The 21,992-nt window shown below is 30.2% G+C and overlaps 2 long non-coding RNA genes across 2 annotated transcripts; both read left to right on the top strand.

Moving 5' to 3' along the window:
* Positions 1 to 12,284: 12,284 nt before the first annotated feature.
* On the top strand, positions 12,285 to 13,120 carry LOC121116403 (uncharacterized). The gene is made up of 2 exons (XR_005863846.2): positions 12,285 to 12,661; positions 12,718 to 13,120. It is a non-coding gene; the product is annotated as an uncharacterized lncRNA (long non-coding RNA).
* A 4,560-nt stretch (positions 13,121 to 17,680) lies between these two features.
* LOC121115822 (uncharacterized) lies at positions 17,681 to 18,518 on the top strand. The gene is made up of 2 exons (XR_005863696.2): positions 17,681 to 18,057; positions 18,114 to 18,518. It is a non-coding gene; the product is annotated as an uncharacterized lncRNA (long non-coding RNA).
* Positions 18,519 to 21,992: the final 3,474 nt, after the last annotated feature.

The following is a 21,992-nucleotide window of genomic DNA, read 5'->3' on the forward strand; positions in this document are numbered from 1 at the left end:
TGAGAAAATGATGTCTACGAGTTATTGGTCTGTATGTATTAATGGAATTAAAAATATATTTAGTTATAAGATTTTTAAAATTCAAGATTGTCTTAATAGACACTAAAATACTTTACTTTATTTATTGAATATTGTAAACAATTTACGCATTTTATAACTTTTTTATTATGGAAGGCCTTGATGTAATGGTTATTTTGCTTAAAGCATAAGTTCCAGAGTGTATTTCCAAAGGTTTGTCAAATTATAGAATGGTAATGTAATCAAGGGATCCCGTATGATTTTTTTTTTGGGTTGTGCTTTTTTTTTGAAAATTTCGAAAGAATTTGACAATTATATATTTTTCCAAAATAGACCAATTCATGTTTTCAATTTTCAATGTCAATTCAATTGGAATGATCAGGTTAATATCTTGGGAAAGTCGCATATTCTAGAGGGATTACTATTGCCAATAATTATAATTTAAGGCTTTATGTTTCTACAAAAAGATCCATCTAAAAACCTGAAAGAAATAGTTATTTTTATAATGAATATATGGTCCAATGTGGTTCAAAATAGAAAGTAACCTATCTGTTATAAATGGGTATCTTACCACCTATTTGAGTCAATAAAACGCCTAAGAAATTTGTGTCTTGAAACACAAATAATTGTGAAGCCAATTATACAAGGAAATGGCTACTTTTGTCAACCAAAACCATTTTTATATCTATGATAACCAATGACAGAAGCCAAATACGTGAATTTGGATAGCATCAGATATTGGAAGCAAGCAAAAGTAATATTTCAGACACAGTTATAAAATTTTGAATTTCAACTATTTAATTTCATGTGGAATATTATTATGAAATCATAGAATGGGAAGAAAATGGGTATTTTTGGGTATATCATGCGTTTGATAAACTTAATTTCAAAATCATCGGAGATCGTTATATGACCACCATATATAGGGTTGGCTTTGTCCTGAACGGGTTGAGTAAGGGTTAGGAGATGTATTGCTCCAGAGGGCAAAATAATGGGAAATGTATAATCTCTTTATAGATACATCTATAAATGATTTACAATAAAACATCTGGATATGTTTTGTTGACTCAAAATCTTTAATAATTTCATGTAATATTATTATACCTATGTCTATAAATGGTATGTATTTAACTTATTATTAATAAAATTTATGTTAAATTATGTCTTTGACATGTTTCGTTTGATTCAACTTTAATTTGACAGAGAATTAAAAAATTGATTATTTAAGTTTATATTTGAAGCGGATATTTTTCATCTCTTAATAAGCTTCATTTTCATACAGAGCAATTTATGATAGTACAAATTCCTACACCTAATACATATGAGTTATTACCAGAAGCTGTAAAAAGTCCATATACTGCAACTTCAAGTGTTTGCTCAAAAGACAAAAAATGTATTTAAATAAAATTGCCACCAAAAATATATTATACTTGAAAAATATTGATACGTACTTGCTAATTTTGGTTACTTAAATAAACCAAAAAGAGCTCTCCTCTTAACTTCGAAGTTTTTTATTCATTGTTAAACACTTCGGTATATGTATAGCTGGAGGTCCTAACCACTTTCAACGGTACGTATTTTTGTAGTCGGTAACTTGAACTATGTAGCAGATGCTAACCACTAATTTAATGAAAACTTATGACAGTTAAGCTGCTCTCCTCTCAAAAAAAAAGTTATTAGGGTTATCCCGTTAATTTTTTGGGTTTTTTTAAAATACTAAAAATGTTCACGGTTTACAACCCTGATTACTTGAATATATAATATAAATATATAGTGTTTTGAAATGATATCATCATTGTTGATGTTTGCAATAATAAGGACAAAAAAATACATATATTTGAAACTCGAAAGGAATGCAATCAATAACTTAGAAAATAAAAATTAAACTTTTTAGAAAAAAAAAGTTCAAAAATTAAATTTTTCAAAAAATATATATTAATTTCAAATATTAATATTGTGGTAAAATAATCACAAATCTACAGCTAATTATAAACAATACAAAATACATTTATTGGAAATAATATTTAAACAAACCATGTTTTTTTACAAAAAAATAATTTTTTTGAAGAAAAGAATTCAAAAAATTAAATTTTTAATAAAAATATTTGAAAAAAAATTAAAAATCTATAGTTATTCACAAAAATTAAATAAAAAAAAATAGTTTAAAAATTATATGTTTAATTAAAAATTTTTTGAAAAAACAATTCCAAATTCACAGCTAATTATAAAAATCTCAAATATTAAATTTTCTTCCAAAAAGCAAAAATTCCTGAATTTGGGGAGAGCTACACACCCTCCAGACCAACCCTTGTGGAAGCTTCTGTAATATCAGGATCGTTAAAAAATATGTTGTCACCTTGTTATACAAACTCGTTTGCATATTGTACACAATCAATCAAAAATAACATTTGCAAATATAGTATATTTTCTACAATCATCCGAAATTTGTCGTTCCTAAACCATTTGGAACCTAATAAATTGTAATAATGTATCTATTTCATTATTATTTTCAAACCTATTACTTGATTTTATTCAAAGACAAGTAGACCACTCTCTTTTTTCATTTTTAAAGCAATTTGATCAAGCTTCATATAGATTTGTTGGAAATTTGTTCCTTTGATTAAAATAGACCTCCAAAATGGCGGCGCTCTACGATCTATAAGTGAAGTCAAAGAAAACATTATTTTTATGGAAAGTATATGGTATTAATATTTGCCCAAAGTGTTAATCTTTTATGGTATGTATGCGATTACATAGTAGATACACTCATAACAATTTTTCTAAGTAACCTTGCATTATGTAATTAAGATAATTTCACAAAAAAATTGCATGTGGATTTAAGTATGAAGATTATGATATTATACTTATAAATTGTGGTTAATACAGGGTTGACGAGAGAAGTAATTGTTTAAATTTTTGAGAAGATATTTTGATGCCTTTTGAGTGTAAAATGAAGTAGAGAAAAGTGCAATCAAGAGAATGTCTATTTATCACAGAGTCATTACAGAAACATGAAAATTTATTATGTTTCTATTTTCTTTGTCAATAGTCGGGTTTCTCCCATTCTTGCACCTTATAAATGTTCTACTGGGTGTTGCAATAAAAAAATTAAAGTATGTAAAAATCATGTCTGGGATATGTAGTATTTTGCCTTACTAGATCGGATAAAGTAAAAAAAAAAAGCAGCATTGTTTCATAAGTTAAATAAAAACAACTAGAGAGATAAAACGCCCAAAGAAATCGACATTACCAAGGGGGGACAGGAACCTCTCCTATATTGCATGACAGTTAATTCTAAACAGTATAACAATTTATCGGGTCAAAAAGTGTATGGAAGATGGCAAAGACCTCCAAATCATTTATCTATGATTTGGAGTTGCAAATTTTAAAATAGCTGCATATTCGGAGCCAGAATCTCTTCCGGATTTAAAACTAGACAAATTGTCTTGGTGAAAATTGCCATTTCGGAAAATTGCCCGTATTTTGTTCAAACTTCCTCATGAATAATGACACATTATAAATTCACTAAATATTATTTATGGAAAATATCTAAACATATTTGTTTGTTCCATCCGCCCCCAAAGGAAGTACCTTCAAGTGTTAGTAATATTATTGCAATACCATGTCCTTTCATTTTTAAAATTCAATCCAAAATTCCAAAAAATATTTTAAGGCCAATGCAAGAGACCAATTCAACCATATTTTAAGAGGCCCTAAGCTATTAATCCCCCTCCTCCTATATGTCAATATATTACTCACACTTGAAGGTACTCCCTTGGGAGATGGAAAACACAAATCTAATTTGACATTTTTCATTAGGAATATTAAGCAAATTTAGAATGTGTTCATCATGAACTTTGAACAAAATACCGGCAATTTTCCTAACAGGCCATTTTCTCCAAGGCATTTTACTGCACCCGCTACATATCATATTTTTACAACTCTATGTATATAATTAGTGTTTCCTATTTAAACATTACTAAATATGTATCAATAAACTCGCTTTTAAAAGCTCAGCAGACATTAGCAACCTATTTCTTAGTGTTTAGTATACAAATGTTTGTGTATTCAAAATACATTACACACTAAAATTATATCCTGTTAATCTTACAAACAGGATGTGATGACTTGAATTATTTGTAACTACATGTAACGACAACACCTGTACAGAATTGACTTTTTATATAAATGCAAGGTGAATTGAGTTTAATAAACATAGTTTGAATCAACTAAACTCCCATACAACAGAAACAAAATTAAAAATGAAACTCCTAGTGATTTTTGCCTGCTTGGTCGTTCTTGCCTCCTCTGCAAAAATAGACCCTATTGATGTAACCCTGCCTGTAATGAATGATGGTCAACACTCTTGTGCAGAAGAATGTCAACCCAATGAATTTTGTGTTTTTGGAGCCTGCTCTTCTTTTGAAGACTTTAACACATGTGATGCCGCTGAACAAGACAAGTGCAATGGTGAACTCTGTGTGAAAGTGGAAAGAACTGCTTGTATTAATCCGACAAGATAAATCCAATTCTATTTTTTTTATATAGTTTCTGAGATGTATAAAATTATCTGAAATAAATATCTTAGAGTGCAATGTTATTATTTCTCTTTTTTTTAGTAATTATAAGGTGTGTAAATAAAGTTATGTTTCACTAGAGAAAACATAAGAAGTTAATAAAAGTTATAAAAAGTATTTATGGAGAAAGTTTTCTATATTTTGGACATGAAACATTTCACATCTCATGTTACTCCCAAACAAATGTCCTATTCAAAGTTCGGAACTTTGGCGCTGATACGGAACAACTTAAATATATGTGACTATTTTGGACGGATTCATACATAATCCCTATTTCTCTTTTATGAGTAACAAATTGTCATTATATGATGCACTTGTATATATCAATATGTTTTGAACTTCACCATAAATCCAAATTAGAACTATTTTTCTCAAAGTTTAGTTTAGATTACATTTGTATAATCAATTTCTAACAGCAAATTATTCTTATCAACCTATTGAAGACGCAAAAATTGGACTTAAAATAGTAAAAAAATGATCAACACAATAACAGAATAATAAAATCATCCTACAATTTAAATAATTGAGAAATTGATGTCTACGAGTTATTGGTCTGTATGTATTAATGGAATTAAAAATATATTTAGTTATAAGATTTTTTAAATTCAAGATTGTCTTAATAGAGACTAAAATACTTTACTTTATTTATTGAATATTGTGAACAATTTACGCATTTTATAACTTTTTTATTATGGAAGGCCTTGATGTAATGGTTATTTTGCTTAAAGCATAAGTTCCAGAGTGTATTTTCAAAGGGTTTGCCAAATTATGAAATGGTAATGTAATCAAGGGATCCCGTATGATTTTTTTTTTGGGTTGTGCTTTTTTTTGAAAATTTCGAAAGAATTTGACAATTATATATTTTTCCAAAATAGACCAATTCATGTTTTCAATTCCAATTCAATTGGAATGATCAGGTTAATATCTCGGGAAAGTTGCATATTCTAGAGGGATTACTATTGCCAATAATTATAATTTAAGGCTTTATGTTTCTACAAAAAGATCCATCTAAAAACCTGAAAGAAATAGTTATTTTTATAATGAACGTATATTGTCCAATGTGGTTCAAAATAAAAAGTAAAGCATCTGTTATAAATGGGTATCTTACCACCTATTTGATTCAATAATACGGCTAAGAAATTTGTGTCTTGAAACACAAATAATTGTGAAGCCAATTATACAAGGAAATGGCTACTTTTGTCAACCAGAAACCATTTTTATATCTATGATAACCAATGACAGAAGCCAAATACGTGAATTTGGATAGCATCAGATATTGGAAGCAAGCAAAAGTAATATTTCAGACACAGTTATAAAATTTTGAATTTCAACTATTTAATTTCATGTGGAATATTATTATGAAATCATAGAATGGGAAGAAAATGGGTATTTTTGGGTATATCATGCGTATGATAAAATTAATTTCAAAATCATCGGAGAGCGTTTATGGAGATAATAATAGAATAGTTGACCAAATATATTCTACCTACTTTTGTAGAAACAGTTGTTTTAGGAGTTGACATCCTTTTTGATCGTTCCAACACATCTGAATTATGTATAAATTATATTCCGTAAGGGGGACTCATTTCATTCAAGTAATTTTCTAAAGCATACTTAGTCATAACAACTAAACACTTGTTGAAGGAAACAAAGCAGTTAGTGTCACATAAGTACAATATTCAATGCATGACAATAGTTGCTCCATTTTTGAGTAGGACATTTACATATACATAACTCCCTAATTGTAGCTTAAGTCAACATACAAAACAACAATTATGTGTAAAAACGTACTTGATACAATGAGTAATGGATAAATCCTCTTAGGATCATTTATGAATAAAAAGGATAATCTTTTTAATAGGACGTTGCTAATTGACGTCATTGTCGTTCATGTCGGCCATTTTAAATAAATAAATATTCACAAAATTAAGAATTAAAAACATTTTTTTTCATAAAAATGGTTAACTATTTAAACCTATTTAGATTTTAGATGCCAAAACGGGAGAAAACCCCTTATTAACAAAAATATATCCCTGTAATGTCTCGTGAAAATTTGTATCTCATTCAAATATCTATAAAAATATGCTATTGTGTGATACTGTAGACAATCAGTTAACTATTACATTTACAAGGATTATATATTTTTCACGCAATTTCCTACTTTTATCTTACATATTCGATACAAAACAAGATAAATTGTAAAAGTTGAGCCATTTTATTGGGCTATTCAGTATTTATTAATTTGATTTAACTCAAATCAATATTTTTTTTAGCATCAAGTTGTATTCTTTAGAGATGTTTTTTTTGTAGTTTTTAAAGCCATTGGCTGTTTTCTTAGTCCCCCCTAAATCTGGCAGTTGTATTTAACAAATATATCAACAATATGCCTCTAACTCGACGTTACTTTCGTGTTCTTATGTAATTTTTGACGTCATTGAAAAAGTTATATTTTCCCTACTGAAAGACTATTTTTTGTCAGGGACAGCCTTGTCTTTTGGATAAAAAGGAAAAATTGTAAAAACTCTTATGGTAACTATGTGAGGTTTTGACATCCCAAGGTATATTCGTACAAACGTGCTGTGTTTATTTAACAATAAATGGATATACCTGAGAGGATATAATATAATGAGTAGGGATCCCATACTCGTCGTCGAAAGAAAAAGGTAAAGAACGGAGAACAGTGTTTATTCAACAAACCCAGGTACAGCGTGTCAGTGAGACGGAAAAAGAATTACATGCTTTTATAAAATCATGACGTAAATAAACAACATCACACTCATCAACGATCCATCGAGGTCAGAATTGATTGATGCGATGTGTTTTAATATCTTCATTAATAATTACATTCCATATTGTTCTTCCTATTTTCTCGATGGTAGTGCGAAGGGCCCACTAAGGCATACGAGAGTTATAACTCTTGTACCATACATAAGATTGCTCCTTAATAGGACTTTTAGTTGTTGAGGTATTATTATGAAAGTATCCATTCAGACGGGTAACATTAGCCTTGAAAATACGAGTTGTGCAGGTAAGATGCCGCACGACACAGGAGTAGAACGGTATGTGAAGAGGAGTTCTAGGCCGAATATGATTCCAGTGGCTTCTAGAACTGTCCTCTCCATTCGTTAGATGGGACAAGACAGCTAGGAGCCCTAAAGGTAATGCTTCAGTTGAGAGGAACATGGGCGACGCGGGCTAACAGTGGGCAAGGATAGGTATATTAATTAATATTTTTTTGATTTACTAAAACTCACCTCAGCAGCATACATCCACGTAAAGTCCACACTTTGTCTCATAAGTTAATGTAGAGGAGCGGCGATAGATGAGAGATCTTTAATGAATTTGTCCAGATCAAGCAAGGTGTGGAGGTATTTGGTAATGACCGGGTAGATTAAGTGGGTAAAGTCTGTACAGATGCAAACGTTGCGGTCAGGTTTGAGCACAGTGACTATAGGAGATGCCCATTCAACAAAAGCAACATTGTTTCATAAGTTAAATAAAGACAACTAGAGAGACAAAACGCCCAAAGAAATCGACATTACCAAGGGGGGACAGGAACCTCTCCTATATTGCATGACAGTTAAATCTAAACCGTATAACAATTTATCGGGTCAAAAGTATATGGAAGATGGCAAAGACCTCCAAATCATTTATCTATGATTAGTGAATTTTCTTAACTGGCCATTTTCTCCAAGGCATTTTACTGCACCCGCTACAGATCATATTTTTACAACTCTATGTATATAATTAGTGTTTCCTATTTAAACATTACTAAATATGTATCAATAAACTCGCTTTTAAAAGCTCAGCAGACATTAGCAACCTATTTCTTAGTGTTTAGTACACAAATGTTTGTGTATTCAAAATACATTACACACTAAAATTATATCCTGTTAATCTTACAAACAGGATGTGATTACTTGAATTATTTGTAAGTACATGTAACGACAGCACCTGTACAGAATTGACTTTTTATATAAATGCCAGGTGAATTGAGTTTCATAAACATAGTTTGAATCAACTAAACTCCCATACAACTGAAACAAAATTAAAAATGAAGCTCTTAGTGATTTTTGCCTGCTTGGTCGTTCTTGCCTCCTCCGCAAAAATAGACCCTATCGATGTAACCCTGCCCGTAATGAATGATGGTCAACACTCTTGTGCAGAAGAATGTCAACCCAATGAATTTTGTCTTTTTGGAGCCTGCTCTTCTTTTGGAGACTTTAACGGATGTGATGCCGCTGAACAAGACAAGTGCAGTGGTGAACTCTGTGTGAAAGTGGAAAGAACTGCTTGTATTAATCCGACAAGATAAATCCAATTCTATTTTTTTTATATAGTTTCTGAGATGTATAAAATTAATTGAAATAAATATCTTAGAGTGCAATGTTATTATTTCTCTTTTTTTTAGTCATTATAAGGTGTGTAAATAAAGTTATGTTTCACTAGAGAAAACATAAGAAGTTAATAAAAGTTATAAAAAGTATTTATGGAGAAAGTTTTCTATATTTTGGACATGAAACATTTCACATCTCATGTTACTCCCAAACAAATGTCCTATTCAAAGTTCGGAACTTTGGCGCTGATACGGAACAACTTAAATATATGTGACTATTTTGTACTGATTCATACTCCCTATTTCTCTTTTATGAGTAACAAATTGGAATTATATGATGCACTTGTATATATCAATATGTTTTGAACTTCACCATAAATCCAAGTTAGAACTATTTTTCTCAAAGTTTAGTTTAGATTACATTTGTATAATCAATTTCTAACAGCAAATTATTCTTATTAACCAATTGAAGACGCAAAAATTGGACTTAAAGTAGTAAACAAAATGATCAACACAATAACAGAATAATAAAATCGTCCTACAATTTAAATAATTGAGAAAATGATGTCTACGAGTTATTGGTCTGTATGTATTAATGGAATTAAAAATATATTTAGTTATAAGATTTTTAAAATTCAAGATTGTCTTAATAGACACTAAAATACTTTACTTTATTTATTGAATATTGTAAACAATTTACGCATTTTATAACTTTTTTATTATGGAAGGCCTTGATGTAATGGTTATTTTGCTTAAAGCATAAGTTCCAGAGTGTATTTCCCAAAGGTTTGTCAAATTATAGAATGGTAATGTAATCAAGGGATCCCGTATGATTTTTTTTTTGGGTTGTGCTTTTTTTTGAAAATTTCGAAAGAATTTGACAATTATATATTTTTCCAAAATAGACCAATTCATGTTTTCAATTTTCAATGTCAATTCAATTGGAATGATCAGGTTAATATCTTGGGAAAGTCGCATATTCTAGAGGGATTACTATTGCCAATAATAATTTAAGGCTTTATGTTTCTACAAAAAGATCCATCTAAAAACCTGAAAGAAATAGTTATTTTTATAATGAATGTATATGGTCCAATGTGGTTCAAAATAGAAAGTAACCTATCTGTTATAAATGGGTATCTTACCACCTATTTGAGTCAATAAAACGCCTAAGAAATTTGTGTCTTGAAACACAAATAATTGTGAAGCCAATTATACAAGGAAATGGCTACTTTTGTCAACCCAAAACCATTTTTATATCTATGATAACCAATGACAGAAGCCAAATACGTGAATTTGGATAGCATTAGATATTTGAAGCAAGCAAAAGTAATATTTCAGACACAGTTATAAAATTTTGAATTTCAACTATTTAATTTCATGTGGAATATTATTATGAAATCATAGAATGGGAAGAAAATGGGTATTTTTGGGTATATCATGCGTTTGATAAACTTAATTTCAAAATCATCGGAGATCGTTATATGACCACCATATATAGGGTTGGCTTTGTCCTGAACGGGTTGAGTAAGGGTTAAGAGATGTATTGCTCCAGAGGGCAAAATAATGGGAAATGTATAATCTCTTTATAGATACATCTATAAATGATTTACAATAAAACATCTGGATATGTTTTGTTGACTCAAAATCTTTAATAATTTCATGTAATATTATTATACCTATGTCTATAAATGGTATGTATTTAACTTATTATTAATAAAATTTATGTTAAATTATGTCTTTGACATGTTTCGTTTGATTCAACTTTAATTTGACAGAGAATTAAAAAATTGATTATTTAAGTTTATATTTGAAGCGGATATTTTTCATCTCTTAATAAGCTTCATTTTCATACAGAGCAATTTATGATAGTACAAATTCCTACACCTAATACATATGAGTTATTACCAGAAGCTGTAAAAAGTCCATATACTGCAACTTCAAGTGTTTGCTCAAAAGACAAAAAATGTATTTAAATAAAATTGCCACCAAAAATATATTATACTTGAAAAATATTGATACGTACTTGCTAATTTTGGTTACTTAAATAAACCAAAAAGAGCTCTCCTCTTAACTTCGAAGTTTTTTATTCATTGTTAAACACTTCGGTATATGTATAGCTGGAGGTCCTAACCACTTTCAACGGTACGTATTTTTGTAGTCGGTAACTTGAACTATGTAGCAGATGCTAACCACTAATTTAATGAAAACTTATGACAGTTAAGCTGCTCTCCTCTCAAAAAAAAAAGTTATTAGGTTTATCCTGTTAATTTTTTGGGTTTTTTTTTAAATACTAAAAATGTTTACGGTTTACAACCCTGATTACTTGAATATATAATATAAATATATAATGTTTTGAAATGACATCATCATTGTTGATATTTGCAATACTAAGAACAAAAAAATACATATATTTGAAACTCGAAAGGAATGCAATCAATAACTTAGAAAATAAAAACTAAACTTTTTAGAAAAAATAAGTTCAAAAATTAAATTTTTCAAAAAATGTATATTAATTTCAAATATTAATATTGTGGTAAAATAATCACAAATCTACAGCTAATTATAAACAATACAAAATACATTTATTGGAAAAAATATTTAAACAAACCATGTTTTTTTTTACAAAAAAATAACTTTTTTATAGAAAAACATTAAAAACTGGTAAAATGAAGTAGAGAAAAGTGCAATCAAGAGAATGTCTATTTATCACAGAGTCATTACAGAAACATGAAAATTTATTATGTTTCTATTTTCTTTGTCAATAGTCGGTTTTCTCCCATTCTTGCTCCTTATAAATGTTCTACTGGGTGTTGCAATAAAAAAATTAAAGTACGAAACAATTATGTCTGGGATATGTAGTATTTTGCCTTACTAGATCAGATAAAGTAAAAAAAAACAAAAGCAGCATTGTTTCATAAGTTAAATAAAGACAACTAGAGAGACAAAACGCCAAAAGAAGTCAACATTACCAAGGGGGGACAGGAACCTCTCCTATATTGCATTGCAGTTAAATCTAAGACATATAACTATTTATCCGGTCAAAAAGTTTATGGATGACGGCAAAGACCTCCAAATCATTTATCTATGATTTGGGGTTACAAATTTTAAAATAGCTGCATATTCGGAGCCAGGAAAATTGCCCGTATTTTGTTCAAACTTCCTCATGAATAATGACACATTATAAATTCGCTAAATATTATTTATGGAAAATATCTAAACATATTTGTTTGTTCCATTGCCCCCCCCCCCAAAACAAGTACCTTCAAGTGTTAGTAGAGACCATTCATCCATATTTAAAGAGGCCCTAAGCTATTAATCCCCCTCCTCCTATATGTCAATATATTACTCACACTTGAAGGTACTCCCTTGGGAGATGGAAAACACAAATCTAATTTGACATTTTTCGTTAGGAATATTAAGCAAATTTAGAAGGAGTTCATCATGAAGTTTGAACAAAATACTGGCAATTTTCTTAACTGGCCATTTTCTCCAAGGCATTTTACTGCACCCGCTACAGATCATATTTTTACAACTCTATGTATATAATTAGTGTTTCCTATTTAAACATTACTAAATATGTATCAATAAACTCGCTTTTAAAAGCTCAGCAGACATTAGCAACCTATTTCTTAGTGTTTAGTACACAAATGTTTGTGTATTCAAAATACATTACACACTAAAATTATATCCTGTTAATCTTACAAACAGGATGTGATGACTTGAATTATTTGTAAGTACATGTAACGACAGCACCTGTACAGAATTGACTTTTTATATAAATGCCAGGTGAATTGAGTTTCATAAACATAGTTTGAATCAACTAAACTCCCATACAACTGAAACAAAATTAAAAATGAAGCTCTTAGTGATTTTTGCCTGCTTGGTCGTTCTTGCCTCCTCCGCAAAAATAGACCCTATCGATGTAACCCTGCCCGTAATGAATGATGGTCAACACTCTTGTGCAGAAGAATGTCAACCCAATGAATTTTGTCTTTTTGGAGCCTGCTCTTCTTTTGGAGACTTTAACGGATGTGATGCCGCTGAACAAGACAAGTGCAGTGGTGAACTCTGTGTGAAAGTGGAAAGAACTGCTTGTATTAATCCGACAAGATAAATCCAATTCTATTTTTTTTATAGTTTCTGAGATGTATAAAATTAATTGAAATAAATATCTTAGAGTGCAATGTTATTATTTCTCTTTTTGTTAGTCATTATAAGGTGTGTAAATAAAGTTATGTTTCACTAGAGAAAACATAAGAAGTTAATAAAAGTTATAAAAAGTATTTATGGAGAAAGTTTTCTATATTTTGGACGACATCAAATATTTCACATCTCATGTTACTCCCAAACAAATGTCCTATTCAAAGTTCGGAACTTTGGCGCTGATACGGAACAACTTAAATATATGTGACTATTTTGTACTGATTCATACTCCCTATTTCTCTTTTATGAGTAACAAATTGGAATTATATGATGCACTTGTATATATCAATATGTTTTGAACTTCACCATAAATCCAAGTTAGAACTATTTTTCTCAAAGTTTAGTTTAGATTACATTTGTATAATCAATTTCTAACAGCAAATTATTCTTATTAACCAATTGAAGACGCAAAAATTGGACTTAAAGTAGTAAACAAAATGATCAACACAATAACAGAATAATAAAATCATCCTACAATTTAAATAATTGAGAAAATGATGTCTACGAGTTATTGGTCTGTATGTATTAATGGAATTAAAAATATATTTAGTTATAAGATTTTTAAAATTCAAGATTGTCTTAATGTTGACCAACTTATTGGTACATTACTCCATCTTTGTTCGGGAAATTACAAATTCAAAAAATATACTCCCAGAATTAATTGAGTTTAATAAACATAGTGATTGTTGCCTGCTTGGGCGTTTTTGCATCCTCTCCAAACATAGACACTATCGATGTAACCCTGCCTGTATTAAATGATGGTAAACACTCTTGTACCGAACAATGTTAACCAGATGGTTATTGTATCTTTGGAGTCTGCTCTTCTTTTGAGGATTTTCAAACTTCTAGCACCGCTGAACAAGGCAAGTGGGGCTATGACTATTGTGTGAAAGTGGACCGAACAGCTTGTATTAATCCCATAAGATAAATCACATTCTATATTATTTTTTATCTACTGAGATGTATTAAATTATCTGAAATAAATATCTTAGAATGCACAGTTATTTTTTTCTTGTTTTAGCCATTATAAGGTGTGCAAATAAAGTTCTGTTTCACTAAATAAAACATAAAAAATTATGTATTTAAAAAGTATTTATCGAAAACTTTTTTATATTTCGGAGATAATATTTTTTCTTTCTTTGATTATTTCCTCCGACATTGACCATGTATTCTTGATGGGATTGAAGGCATGTGTTACTAGGACAGTACTCTTTTAGAATATGATTCATTCGTCGTCCACCTATTTATGAGTTGTAGAGTCAGTGTGCAGCCGTGTTTAGGAAAGAGAGCGTGTATCTAAAACTAAGTCAGGATGCACTCTAGAGACTAAAATACTTTACTTTATTTATTGAATATTGTGAACAATTTACGCATTTTATAACTTTTTTATTATGGAAGGCCTTGATGTAATGGTTATTTTGCTTAAAGCATAAGTTCCAGAGTGTATTTCCAAAGGGTTTGTCAAATTATAGAATGGTAATGTAATCAAAGGATCCCGTATGATTTTTTTTTTTTGGGTTGTGCTTTTTTTTGAAAATTTCGAAAGAATTTGACAATTATATATTTTTCCAAAATAGACGCATTCATGTTTTCAATTCCAATTCAATTGGAATGCTCAGGTTAATATCTCGGGAAAGTTGCATATTCTAGAGGGATTACTATTGCCAATAATAATTTAAGGCTTTATGTTTCTACAAAAAGATCCATCTAAAAACCTGAAAGAAATAGTTATTTTTATAATGAACGTATATGGTCCCAATGTATCTGTTATAAATGGGTATCTTACCACCTATTTGAGTCCATAAAAGGGCTAAGAAATTTGTGCCTTTAAACACAAATAATTGTGAAGCCAATTATACAAGGAAATGGCTACCTTAGTCAACCAGAAACCATTTTTATATCTATGATAACCAATGACAGAAGCCAAATACGTGAATTTGGATAGCATCAGATATTGGAAGCAAGCAAAAGTAATATTTCAGACACAGTTATAAAATTTTGAATTTCAACTATTTAATTTAATGTGGAATATTATTGTGAAATCATAGAATTGGAAGAAAATGGGTATTTTTGGGTATATCATGCGTATGATAAAATTAATTTCAAAATCATCGGAGAGCGTTTATGGAGATAATAATAGAATTGTTGACCAAATATATTCTACCTACTTTTGTAGAAACAGTTGTTTTAGGAGTTGACATCCTTTTTGATCGTTCCAACACATCTGAATTACCCTGTATGTATAAATTATATTCCATAAGGGGGACTCATTTCATTCAAGTAATTTTCTAAAGCATACTTAGTCATAACAACTAAACACTTGTGGAAGGAAACAAAGCAGTTAGTGTCACATAAGTACAATATTCAATGCATGACAATAGTTGCTCCATTTTTGAGTAGGACATTTACATATACATCACTCCCTAATTGTAGCTTAAGTCAACATACAAAACAACAATTATGTGTAAAAACGTACTTGATACAATGAGTAATGGATAAATCCTCTTAGGATCATTTATGAATAAAAAGGATAATCTTTTTAATAGGACGTTACTAAGTGACGTCATTGTCATTAATGTCGGCCATTTTAAATAAATAAATATTCAAAAAATTAAGAATTAAAAACTTTTTTTTTCATTAAAAATGGTTAGCTATTTAAACCTATTTAGATTTTAGATGCCAAAACTGGAGAAAAACCCTTATTAACAAAAATATATCCCTGTAATGTCTGATGAAATTTTTTATCTCATTCAAATATGTATAAAAATATGCTATTGTGTGATACTGTAGACAATCAGTTAACTATTACATTTACAAGGATTATATATTTTTCATGCAATTTCCTACTTTTATCTTACCTATTCGATACAAAACAAGATAAATTGTAAAAGTTGAGCCGTTTTAATGGGTTATTCAGTATTTATTATTTTGATTTAATTCAAATCAATATTTTTTTAGCACCAAGTTGTATTCTCTAGAGATGTTCTTTGTTGTTTTTAAAGCCATTGGCGGTTTTCTTAGTTTTTTCCCCCCTAAATCTGTCCATTTTCTTTAACAAATATATCAACAATATGCCTCTATTTCGGTTTCTTATGTAATTTTTGACGTCATTGAAAAAGTTATATTTTCCCTACTGAAAGACTATTTTTTGTCAGGCACAGCCTTTTCTTTTGGACAAAAAGGATAAATTGTAAAAACTCTTATGGTAACTATGTGAGGTTTCCACATCCCAAAGTATATTCGTACAAACGTGCGGTGTTTATATAACAATAAATGGATGTACCTGAGAGGATATAATATAATGAGTAGGGATCCCATACTCGTCGTCGAAAGAAAAAGGTAGAGAACGGAGAACAGTGTTTATTCAACAAGCCCAGCCCAGGTACAGCGTGTCAGTGAGACGGAAAAAAAATTACATACTTTTATAAAATCATGACGTAAATAAACAATATCACACTCATCAACGATCCATCGAGGTCAGAATTGATTGATGTGGTGTGTTTTAATATGCCCATTAATAATTACACTCCATATAGTTCTTCCTATTTTCTTGATGGTAGTGCAAAGGACTCACTTAGGCATACGAGAGTTATAACTCTTGTACCATAACAGTTGTGCAGGTAAGATGCCGCACAACACAGGAGTAGAATGGTATGGGAAGAGGAGTTCTAGGCCAAATATGATTCCAGTGGGTTCTAGAACTGTCCTCTCCATTCACCAGCTAGGAGCTCTTCAGTGGAGAGGAACAAGGGCGAAACGGGCTAACAGTGGGCAAGGATACGTATATTAATTAATATTTTTTTGATTTACTAAAACTCACCTCAGCAGCATACATCCACGTAAAGTCCACACTTTGTCTCATAAGTTAATGTAGAGGAGCGGCAATAGATGAGAGATCTTTAATGAATTTGTCCGGATCAAGCAAGGTGTGGAGGTATTTGGTAATGACTGGGTAGATTAAGTGGGTAAAGTCCGTACAGATGCAAACGCTTCTGTCAGGTTTGAGCACAGTGACTATAGGAGATGCCCATTCAACAAAAGCAGCATTGTTTCATAAGTTAAATAAAGACAACTAGAGAGACAAAACGCCCAAAGAAATCGACATTACCAAGGGGGGACAGGAACCTCTCCTATATTGCATGACAGTTAAATCTAAACCGTATAACAATTTATCGGGTCAAAAAGTGTATGGAAGATGGCAAAGACCTCCAAATCATTTATCTATGATTTGGAGTTGCAAATTTTAAAATAGCTGCATATTCGGAGCCAGGATCTCTCCTGATTTAAAACTAGACAAATTGCCTTGGTGAAAATTGCCCTTTAGGAAAATTGCCCGTATTTTGTTCAAACTTCCTCATGAATAATGACACATTATAAATTCGCTAAATATTATTTATGGAAAATATCTAAACATATTTGTTTGTTCCATTGCCCCCCCACCCCAAACAAGTACCTTCAAGTGTTAGTAGAGACCATTCATCCATATTTAAAGAGGCCCTAAGCTATTAATCCCCCTCCTCCTATATGTCAATATATTACTCACACTTGAAGGTACTCCCTTGGGAGATGGAAAACACAAATCTAATTTGACATTTTTCGTTAGGAATATTAAGCAAATTTAGAAGGAGTTCATCATGAAGTTTGAACAAAATACTGGCAATTTTCTTAACTGGCCATTTTCTCCAAGGCATTTTACTGCACCCGCTACAGATCATATTTTTACAACTCTATGTATATAATTAGTGTTTCCTATTTAAACATTACTAAATATGTATCAATAAACTCGCTTTTAAAAGCTCAGCAGACATTAGCAACCTATTTCTTAGTGTTTAGTACACAAATGTTTGTGTATTCAAAATACATTACACACTAAAATTATATCCTGTTAATCTTACAAACAGGATGTGATGACTTGAATTATTTGTAAGTACATGTAACGACAGCACCTGTACAGAATTGACTTTTTATATAAATGCCAGGTGAATTGAGTTTCATAAACATAGTTTGAATCAACTAAACTCCCATACAACTGAAACAAAATTAAAAATGAAGCTCTTAGTGATTTTTGCCTGCTTGGTCGTTCTTGCCTCCTCCGCAAAAATAGACCCTATCGATGTAACCCTGCCCGTAATGAATGATGGTCAACACTCTTGTGCAGAAGAATGTCAACCCAATGAATTTTGTCTTTTTGGAGCCTGCTCTTCTTTTGGAGACTTTAACGGATGTGATGCCGCTGAACAAGACAAGTGCAGTGGTGAACTCTGTGTGAAAGTGGAAAGAACTGCTTGTATTAATCCGACAAGATAAATCCAATTCTATTTTTTTTATATAGTTTCTGAGATGTATAAAATTAATTGAAATAAATATCTTAGAGTGCAATGTTATTATTTCTCTTTTTTTTTAGTAATTATAAGGTGTGTAAATAAAGTTATGTTTCACTAGAGAAAACATAAGAAGTTAATAAAAGTTATAAAAAGTATTTATGGAGTAAGTTTTCTATATTTTGGACGACATCAAATATTTCACATCTCATGTTACTCCCAAACAAATGTCCTATTCAAAGTTCGGAACTTTGGCGCTGATACGGAACAACTTAAATATATGTGACTATTTTGTACTGATTCATACTCCCTATTTCTCTTTTATGAGTAACAAATTGGAATTATATGATGCACTTGTATATATCAATATGTTTTGAACTTCACCATAAATCCAAGTTAGAACTATTTTTCTCAAAGTTTAGTTTAGATTACATTTGTATAATCAATTTCTAACAGCAAATTATTCTTATTAACCAATTGAAGACGCAAAAATTGGACTTAAAGTAGTAAACAAAATGATCAACACAATAACAGAATAATAAAATCGTCCTACAATTTAAATAATTGAGAAAATGATGTCTACGAGTTATTGGTCTGTATGTATTAATGGAATTAAAAATATATTTAGTTATAAGATTTTTAAAATTCAAGATTGTCTTAATGTTGACGAACAACTTATTGGTATTCTTATTATAAAAGCACATCCATCTTTGTTCGGGAAATTACTAACCAATAACCTAATTTCTAAACATTATATATATAAGTATATATACTCCCAGTGAATTAATTGAGTTTAATAAACATAGTTTGAATCAACCCATACAACTCAAACAAATTCAAAAAAGAAGGTCATAGTGATTGTTGCCTGCTTGGGCGTTTTTGCATCCTCTCCAAACATAGACACTATCGATGTAACCCTGCCTGTATTAAATGATGGTAAACACTCTTGTACCGAACAATGTTAACCAGATGGTTATTGTATCTTTGGAGTCTGCTCTTCTTTTGAGGATTTTCAAACTTCTAGCACCGCTGAACAAGGCAAGTGGGGCTATGACTATTGTGTGAAAGTGGAACGAACAGCTTGTATTAATCCCATAAGATAAATCACATTCTATATTATTTTTTATCTACTGAGATGTATTAAATTATCTGAAATAAATATCTTAGAATGCACAGTTATTTTTTTCTTGTTTTAGCCATTATAAGGTGTGCAAATAAAGTTCTGTTTCACTAAATAAAACATAAAAAATTATGTATTTAAAAAGTATTTATCGAAAACTTTTTATATTTCGGAGATAATATTTTTTCTTTCTTTGATTATTTCCTCCGACATTGACCATGTATTCTTGATGGGATTGAAGGCATGTGTTACTAGGACAGTACTCTTTTAGAATATGATTCATTCGTCGTCCACCTATTTATGAGTTGTAGAGTCAGTGTGCAGCCGTGTTTAGGAAAGAGAGCGTGTATCTAAAACTAAGTCAGGATGCACTCTAGAGACTAAAATACTTTACTTTATTTATTGAATATTGTGAACAATTTACGCATTTTATAACTTTTTTATTATGGAATGCCTTGATGTAATGGTTATTTTGCTTAAAGCATAAGTTCCAGAGTGTATTTCCAAAGGGTTTGCCAAATTATGAAATGGTAATGTAATCAAGGGATCCTGTATGATTTTTTTTTTTTTTGGGTTGTGCTTTTTTTTGAAAATTTCGAAAGAATTTGACAATTATATATTTTTCCAAAATAGACACATTCATGTTTTCAATTCCAATTCAATTGGAATGATCAGGTTAATATCTCGGGAAAGTTGCATATTCTAGAGGGATTACTATTGCCAATAATAATTTAAGGCTTTATGTTTCTACAAAAAGATCCATCTAAAAACCTGAAAGAAATAGTTACTTTTATAAATAACGTATATGGTCCAATGTGGTTCAAAATAAAAAGTAAAGCATCTGTTATAAATGGGTATCTTACCACCTATTTGAATCAATAATACGGCTAAGAAATTTGTGTCTTGAAACACAAATAATTGTGAAGCCAATTATACAAGGAAATGGCTACCTTTGTCAACCAGAAACCATTTTTATATCTATGATAACCAATGACAGAAGCCAAATACGTGAATTTGGATAGCATCAGATATTGGAAGCAAGCAAAAGTAATACTAACTTTACGTCTATGTGTTTTTATTGTTTTTGTTTAAAAGTATATAGTAATATAATTAGAATAATAAATAAATCATTTATCATCCGTTATTGTAAATATTTCAATTTTTTAAGTTATTGAAGATATGATGATAAATACGCTATTAAAAAATGTAAGTTTTTATTGTATACTGTATAAGGATCATCTTTAACACGGGTATATGAAGAGCTAGAAGAAGTTTAATTAAATGAATAATAGTAAGATTGGCCGTGGTCGTGATCTTTGTAATCAAGAAATCAACATTTATTTGCTCCAGTTTTGCTTTTATCTATAAATATTAAAGTGTGCAAGTTTTATAGTCGTAATATTCTGGCAGGCTTAGGAACGGAACGAAAAATTTAACTGCGTTCCATGGAATGTGTGTTCAATGAACGGAACGAATTTTTTATTATTATTATTGAACGCTAAAAATTAGATTTTAGCGTTCCATTCCAAAAGTACCCACAAAAAATTAAAGAAATCAAGGTTCAAGTTTGTTTTTTGATTCATGTTTGTTTAGGAAGGAGCCCAAAAATTGTATTTTAAAAATCGGAAAAAACCTCCTCGAGTCATTGATGCGTGGTAATGGCCTTGAACCCCAGGCCCCAGTCTTGCTTAAAAGAAATAGTTTTCCTCCGGGTATTTGGATTCACCCAGGTCAAGACCATCGCCTTGAGGACGTACTGGTACTCCTTGGTCCATATTTTCAGGCCTTTCGGAGCATTATCTTCTTCCATGATCTATAAGGGGTTTTTTTTTGTTTTTTTTAATTTTTCAATAAATATTTATTACTATAAATATTTAATCCATGTATTTCTTAGGATAATTTATTTGTTTAATATAATTTACAAGTTTCTGAAATCCTAAGGAAAGACAAGCGGATTTTAAGTACAATCCTTTTGTGCAATTAATTGATTTTGAGTCCATTACACACTAAAATTAAATCGTGTTAATCTTACAAACAGAATGTGATTACTTGAATTATTTGTAAGTACATGTAACGACAGCACTTGTACAGAATTGACTTTTTATATAAATGCCAGGTGAATTGAGTTTCATAAACATAGTTTGAATCAACTAAACTCCCATACAACAGAAACAAAATTAAAAATGAGTGATTTGTAACAATTAAATGTTTTTGTTTTTTCTCTTTAGCATATGTTTTCTGGGATTCCTCTGGTTTTAATGCTACATATCTTTCAACGTTTTGAGAATGAAATGGAATACCTGGTAGAGTTAAATCTTCACCTTGTGCACATTTGTAGTATCAAATGCTAGAGGAGGTTAAGTTTGGTAGTTTTCAGGATTTGTATTCAACTTAATTAAATCTAGGTAACTAGTTGA

Source organism: Lepeophtheirus salmonis, chromosome 4 (genome assembly GCF_016086655.4).
Source record: "Lepeophtheirus salmonis chromosome 4, UVic_Lsal_1.4, whole genome shotgun sequence".
In the NCBI taxonomy this organism is placed as follows: domain Eukaryota; kingdom Metazoa; phylum Arthropoda; class Copepoda; order Siphonostomatoida; family Caligidae; genus Lepeophtheirus; species Lepeophtheirus salmonis.